Below are 7,592 nucleotides of genomic sequence, written 5' to 3' on the forward strand. Positions count from 1 at the left end.
TTAACTGCATAAATAAAGGTTATATAAAAGTCACTGCCAAAAACTGATTGCGGCTTCTACCTTGTTACACGAATGTTGTTTGTGGCTCAAGATGACTTTATGTCATCCATAAGGAATGCATTTGACATATGTTTAACATATTATAGGCCAACAAGTTACTTATAGCAGTTTAAATACGAGCAATCACTTTTTGGCAAATACCGGAAATCAGTTTTTGGCAGACAATCACTTTTTGGCACAACACCGGTCCAAGCCCGGATTAAGGAGCAGGGTTGGAATTGTGACATTAAAAAAAAACAATAATTGCTAAAAGAAATTTAATTTGTAGTTCTAAATAAACTCTAAATGCATTTAGGACGTTTTTTACGTCCACGATGTTATTTCTCTCTCCAACAACGTAGGTTACAATTACATTAGCATGACCAATTATGCAAATTAGGCGATGACTTCATTTAGCGACTTCTAGCGACTTTTAGGACAGCCAATAGCGATTTTCCTTACTGAGGAGTTGGCAACACTGCCTGAAGCGGACACTGCGGCACACTGAGAGTCAAAAACTGTCTGCTGGCACAGTCTCTGCGCACAGAAAAAAAGTCTAACCTGAATTGAAATTAAAATAAATACTTTAACATTTTTGTTTTGCAGTGTTAGTCAGTAAGTGACTAGCTGCTTCCGTATGGGATTAGAACAATGCCACCTTATCCCATAGTCCAGCCAATAATGAGATTCACATTCGTATATACGCAGCTAATCAGCGTCGTTGACAGGCTATAACAGCGTCCTTATGTGCCGAGACCGGTGTTTTAGCTAGCAAAGTGGCGTGGCTGATGTGGAGTGAAGCCACGTTAATGACACGTGTACAACCATTGGAGATGTGAGCAGGACAGACGGAACAATTGACGTAAAAAGTGTGGACTTTATACAAGTTTTTAAATTGTGTTGATAGGCCACATAAAACCAGAGTTATGATAAAAATATATGCAATGTTTGATTTTCTTCCTGAATGCTATCATTGCGTGGCATCAAATTTGATGCAGAACCCCTGATTGTTCTGTAAATAGTTTAAAAAAAGAAAGCTTTGTTTTCAAAATTGGAGTTCAAGTTAAATACAAGATAAATACAACAAAATAAAACTAGTACCGGTACCGAAAAAAGAAGATTTATTCATAACACACGTGAAAAGACCCAGGAAAACTGAGTTAACGATAAAAACGATAACAAAATAACGCTGAAAACCGATAAAAACCCTGAAAACCATACATTTCACACCTGAGACTCAACTCTTGCGGCCTGGTACCAAACGACTCACAGACCGGTACTGGTCCGAGGCCCGGGGGTTGGGGACCGCTGGTCCAAGGGACCGCTCAGGGAGTTTGTGTGTTCACTCAGGCTACGTCCACACGTACACGGGTTTTTTTGAAAACTGAGATTTTCCGTTTTCATTTTAAAAATAATCCCGTCCACACGTAAACGCAGAAATGAAGGAAAATGCTGCTAGGAACATGCCAAAGCAACAGGTGGCGATATATTCCTAATCGTGTAGAAATGTTGGCCAATCAGAAGTCTAGAAGCCTCGGTGGGAAATAGTAAACAAAGCTGGGGCATAGAAGCAGAACAGAGTCGTATGTGTGGAGGGACAGTAACTGTGTGTATATGTAAGCATTTAAACACTGCAGAGAGTACAATTAACAGTAAAGTATTGTAGAAATTAATTTCACCGAAACAATAACGTGGCGCACAGTGTGACGTCAAAAAAGGCGCACACCTTTGACGCTGCGTTTTCTCCGTTTTTCTCGTCCACATGTAAATGCAAAAAGTGCTTTTTCAAAAATATCCACCCTTGCAGGCGTTTTGAGAAATCTCCGTTTTCAGTGACCGAAAACGGCGTTTATGTGTGGACGAAAGGTGCAAACGCATAGAAAAATCTGCGTTTTCAAAAATACCCGGGTACGTGTGGACGTAGCCTCAGACAAATGAAAAATTAGAGGGAACATTGTCCTCAGGATATGTCAGCCCATTTCTAATAGAAATGCCTTTTTGGTTAAACTTTCAGCAAGGAAGTTGCATTTGCACTGTTAAATTTTTTTATAGCTTTAATGCACATGAAAAAAAGTTGTATTTTGTCTCACATTTATTATATCATCAGTTATATCGTTACCGTAAATTTTCAAATATGTATTGTGATAAATATTTTTGGCCATATCACCCAGCTCCAGTTAGTGCACAAAAAGCAGCAGATCAGCTGATCACAGCCTCTACACTTAAGGTGTGTTCACACCGAACGCGATGGACGCGAATAGAGCGTCAGGTTTACATGTAAAGTCAATGGAAAAGCGCGATGACGCGCGATTGTGGGTCCCGCGAAAATTCGGAAGCAGATTTGCGTCGCGAAAACGCCAAAACGCGTGAAACGCACGTCAGTGTAGCGCGTCTGGCGCGTTTGACTCGCGAATAAAACCACGCGCGTGAGTTTTTGTGTTGCATTTTGTGCATACGCGCGTTTCGCGTCTACCGCTCGAGTTGGAAAAATCTGAACTCCAGCGTCAAATCGCGCCGCGACAACCAATCAGGAGCCTGGTGACGTGGCTCTGACCTAGGTCAAAGGGGCAGATCCAGCCAAAGCCCTTCATTCTTCATTCAGAATGGAGGAAAAGCTCATCAGAGCCGTGGCTAATCACCCGGAGCTATATGATGCTAGCTACTACTTCTACCGAGACAGGAATAAAAAGGACCTAGCTTGGAGACACATAAGTGAGGAGATCGGGCAACCTGGTAAGTTCATTCCTTCTTCTTTTTAATTTTCAGACTGACCCGATGAACCCGCGCAAAAGCTAGCAAGCCCGCCTACTGTCCCGCTATTTTCCCACTGATGTACAAATACCTTTCCGCTAACAAGATAATGCGTTTATTCAGAGGACATCTGCAGGAGAAAGTGGAAGAGCCTCAGGGACACTTATAATAAGGAGAAGAAGACAGAGAAGGAGAAGGGGAGTGGGTCTGCAGCAGGATCGGGGAGAAAATGGAAGTTCTTCGCGGTCATGGGGTTTCTGGACCCCTTCCTCACCCCGCGGGAGACTAGCGGTAATATGGTGCGGACCGTGGAGAACTTCTCCCCCGAGGACCAGGGACAGCCCGAAGAGGCAGCAGGGGAGTGTCAGTCAGAAGGTATGTTTACGTTGAGTTAATGTAGGCAGTTAATTTATGCGTGTTGTCATACAGGAACATAGTTTATTAATAAACAGTATACAGTAGTCCCGCTGTTCATCCGTCACTGCCTCGCCTTTTCGCTGATTTTTTTTATTGCACCGTACAGCTTTCAACAATGCGCATTGCATTCTGCAGCCCAAATGACAAATCTCCTCCGTGTCGTGTCTCCTGCGCTTGCCAAACTTATCATGTTTGGTTTTGATAACCATCACGTCCAATAGAAAAAAACAGCACAAAAACGCTCATAACTATGACCCTCATTCGGAAATACACACCTGCACCGGGAGCAAAAAAGGCGCACAAAAGTGGCGCCGCAGACGGAGAAAAAGCGCGGCATAATACTTTTACGTTTTAAAATCGACAAAGGTTTTCACTTTGAGAATCAACTTGTGAGAACTGTGACTACTGTTCATGTGCTGCAATAAATGAGAGACCACTGTATATAATAATAAGTATATAAGTATATAATAATATAATATTCTCTATGACTATTGTCTTCAACCTGTTAACATTTAATATTGTCTTCATAGAGTCAAGTAATCATGCAGCAGAGTCCTCCCCTGTCTCTTCTCCTGGCTCTCCAGTCCCTGGTCCCTCAGCTGCTGCTGCTGCACCCACAGGTATGAACATCAAGCACTGACAGCTTTTTACTTGCTTGAATTCCCTTGTGATCACCTTTACTAAATATCTACAACCAATCTGTTTATATCCTGTTTTTTTCAATTTTGAAAATGAAAATCTAGTAGCAGCCTTCTCATTACTTTGTGTTGTTTTGTGCTGTGTTTTACAGGCCCACAGAGGAGGACAGCTCGAAGGCGGGCGAGGGACGGGTCCCAGGACGGTCCATCGGCGGTGGAGCTGGCCATCCTGGAGTCCCTAAAGAGGCCACGCCCGTCTCCAACTGAACATTTCCTCCTCGGCCTTGTTCCTGTTCTGGAGAGCATGCCGCCTCAGACACGAGAATTCGTGAAATTTCAAATTTATAAATTAGTTTTTGAAAACAGCACAGCTGTGTTAAATTTGGAAACATTGGACCCTAATGATCAGTAGTTTTCTGATGAGGCAGCAGCTCTCCAGGGCAGAAACAATGTTCTTATTTTTCTCCTCCTTCTCCCTGAGGCTCTTCCACTCCAAGCTGGGTCCTTTTTATTCCTGTCTCTCTGTAAATAGTTAAATTTCATATATTTATGATAAATGTTTTTGTTAATGAATTTATATTTTTTCAAATAAACATTTATAATGACAAAATGTCTCTGTTCTACTACACAGCAAATATTGGCACCCGACTTGACACAAGTAGAATTTATTTCATATTATACTAATGACAAAACATACTAATACAGTGGGATGCAAAAGTTTGGGCAACATTGTGAAAAGTAATTATTTTCTTGTACAAATCATTGGTTGTCACAATAAAAATAGTCAAATATATCATATAGGAGACACACACAGTGATATTTGAGAAGTGAAATGCAGTTTACAGAAAGTGTGCAATAACTGTTTAAATCAAGCAGGTGCATAAATTGGCAACACAAAAAAAGAGAAATGAAATAAATATTTAGTGTATATCAATGTGTGTGTCTCCTATATGATATATGTAAGTGACATTTTTCATTGTAACAGTGATTCATACAGGAAAATAATGACTATTAATAAGGTTGCCCAAACTTTTGCACCACACTGTATATAGGAACATAGTGAAGACAAGTTATTTAAGAGAGTAAAAAGAGGTTAGTTTATTTTGGAGTAGAGCTCCATTTATTAAGAAAAATTTAAAAAGACAGGAACACTCTTTAGAGGTTTGTGGGTGGCTCTTAAAAGAGCCGTTGTGGGGAAGTCACTCGGACTTCAAACAGGCTACTCCTTTGGTTGCCAAGACACAGCTCCCTCCACCGAGAAGTGAGCCATGAATTTCTCCCTCACCAGGACAGCCTCTCTGGAGGAGTTGTTTGCTGGCAAGGAACCTGGACAAAATTGTTTAAAATGAGTATTATGTGTACTGCAGTTACAAAATACATTATTGAAATTACAAAATTACAAATTGCAAAACATAAATCTTACATAAAACCTTTTGTAATTATAAGGATAATTACATGATATATATTAGATATAATCTAAAACAGTCTGCGGTGATTATATACAAATATTCAACTATCCCAGAATTAAACCAGGTCTAAATAAAAAGGAGTGAGTATCACTACAAAGGTTAACTCAGTGGTCCTAATGCTACAGTTTGATATCAGCAAACACTGAGCGCATACATTGATATGACATCACAGCCATGCTATCATTCAAACACTGATAACAGCATAAATCGAATTAAATCAGGACTTGATGAGACCTTCTGAGTATCACTAGAAATATTATAAACAGTCGTCTCCGTACCACAGTTTGCTATCAGTAAACAACGAGAGCATTCACTGTTAGCATAGCACATCCATGTTAGCAGTGTATAAATGGATGGTTTAGCATGTATTAGCACAGGTATCAATAAAGGACTACCGTATTAAATACTTTTACTAACCTCAGGCAGATGGACAGGCGCTCTGCAGGTGGGATTGAGCGCCTGTAATTGGTGTCTAGGCGGGCGATTCTGGGACCGACCCGGGGAAGCAGGTCCTCAAACTGGCCGAGTGAAAGACGGTGATGTCGCTGGAATCGGCCGTCATCCAGGCGCAGCTCCTGGAGCAAATGGTGAAACTCACCAAACTGCTCATGCCTCTGGAGGACCTGATGGACCCAGGTACGGCGAGGGCGTCTTTTACGCCGCTGCTCTGCTCTCCACAGTACATAGAGAAGGGAGACTCTCTCTTCAAGCGCTAACTCGACAGCTGCCATCTTGCAAAGATACCGGTCTGGCACAACTTCCTCCCACATCCCTCCCACATTTCCGGTTCACGCGCGTCAAAATATCATATTTTGACGCGCGATGGATTTTTCTTGGACACGCGTTGAGGCGCGAATGTGCACGCGTCAAATTAGGGGCGTTTGGGGCGTTTTTGTTCGCGTCCATCGCGTTCGGTGTGAACACACCGTAAGAAAATCTGCAGGAGCTCTCAGTAGAATTTATTTTCAGTCGTGTTTCCCCACACTGAGCCATTACAACCAAATGCTGAACCCCGCCTGCTGAATGCTACTTTAACCCCTGACTGTGCTCATTTTCCTGTTTAGATGCAAAGTCATCCTCAACAATGTAGGCAACATAAACTAGACCCATTGACCCATTTACTTTCTGTAAGTGCTTTTCAGAGGCTGAAGTTTAATCAGTTTAATACTTCAACTTTTACTTAAGTATTTCTTAACACTAATAACTGTACGACTTGTACCGAATAGCTGTACTTTTGCCACCTCTGATCACACCAAATATGCAAGTGGATGAGATCATTAGACTTGTAGTCAAGACCGCCTAAACCAAGACCAAGACCAGAGGGTATTGAGACCAAGACAAAGTTGAGACGAGACCGAAACAAAAAAGTATTTAGACTGCAGCCAGATGCTGCTTCGTTTACAGGTGTCAGGCATATTTATGTGTTTTTGCGATGCACTCGCACAGCCCTCCTCACCGCTGTCTACTGTCTAACTCACTTACTGAGAGGACAGACGCACACTCCACTTGACTGCTGCGTCTCTCACTCTCTCTGTTTTTCACATAATGATATTATCCTATATCCTCGCATGTGATTGGCCACAATATGGAGGGATTGGAGCATAGCTGAGCCACTGTGTGAGAGCTGAGCCACTGTGTGAGAGCTGAGCAGCGAAAGGAAATAAAGTGAGGAGCCGGCTCTCGCTCAATGGGAGTCGACTCTTCTGATTTACTACAAAGCATTCTCTAAGCAAGGCTCTTAGAGCTGATGCTTTTGTGTGTGACGCATTATCGAACGTTGAACGCAAAAATATATAAATATTCTGAAGTAGAGTCAATGTCAGCAAAAATCTGATAAATACGCAGTCTAAATGAAGGTATTATAAATTCATCTTTACTCTGTCTTCTTGAAAGGCTTTCTGAGTTTTTGTACATGCAGCCAGTAAAAACACTGTAGAAATCACCAGTTAATCTTTGCGTATTTGCTACTCCTCCATCGAAAGTCTCATCAATAGAATATGAATGATGAAAAAGACATGACAGATAACATAATCTGATATTAAGAACAAAACATATTGTCCCTTAACAAGCCTATTTAATCTGGCAAGCATTAGCATTTGGCATTTGAGAAGGAAGTTACTGATGAATGTAAACGTTGAGTAAAGGGACCTCTAGTGGCTGTCAGTACCTGTACGGGTAAACACTGCATTTGTTTTAATGAAGAGCTTAAATTTTCTGTTTAAAACCAGGGAAACCAATATAAATAGGTCTATGACTTAAAAATAAACTTCAAAATAAC

At 41.4% G+C, this 7,592-nt stretch overlaps 1 long non-coding RNA gene across 1 annotated transcript; it reads right to left on the minus strand.

Moving 5' to 3' along the window:
- Positions 1 to 4,915: 4,915 nt before the first annotated feature.
- Positions 4,916 to 6,231, minus strand: LOC148098843 (uncharacterized). The gene is made up of 2 exons (XR_015719979.1): positions 5,732 to 6,231; positions 4,916 to 5,171 (listed from the first exon to the last, which is right to left on the minus strand). It is a non-coding gene; the product is annotated as an uncharacterized LOC148098843 (long non-coding RNA).
- Between the last annotated feature and the right edge of the window lie 1,361 nt (positions 6,232 to 7,592).

This window comes from Neolamprologus brichardi, chromosome 14, assembly GCF_056152115.1.
Source record: "Neolamprologus brichardi isolate AB-2024 chromosome 14, ASM5615211v1, whole genome shotgun sequence".
Taxonomy (NCBI): domain Eukaryota; kingdom Metazoa; phylum Chordata; class Actinopteri; order Cichliformes; family Cichlidae; genus Neolamprologus; species Neolamprologus brichardi.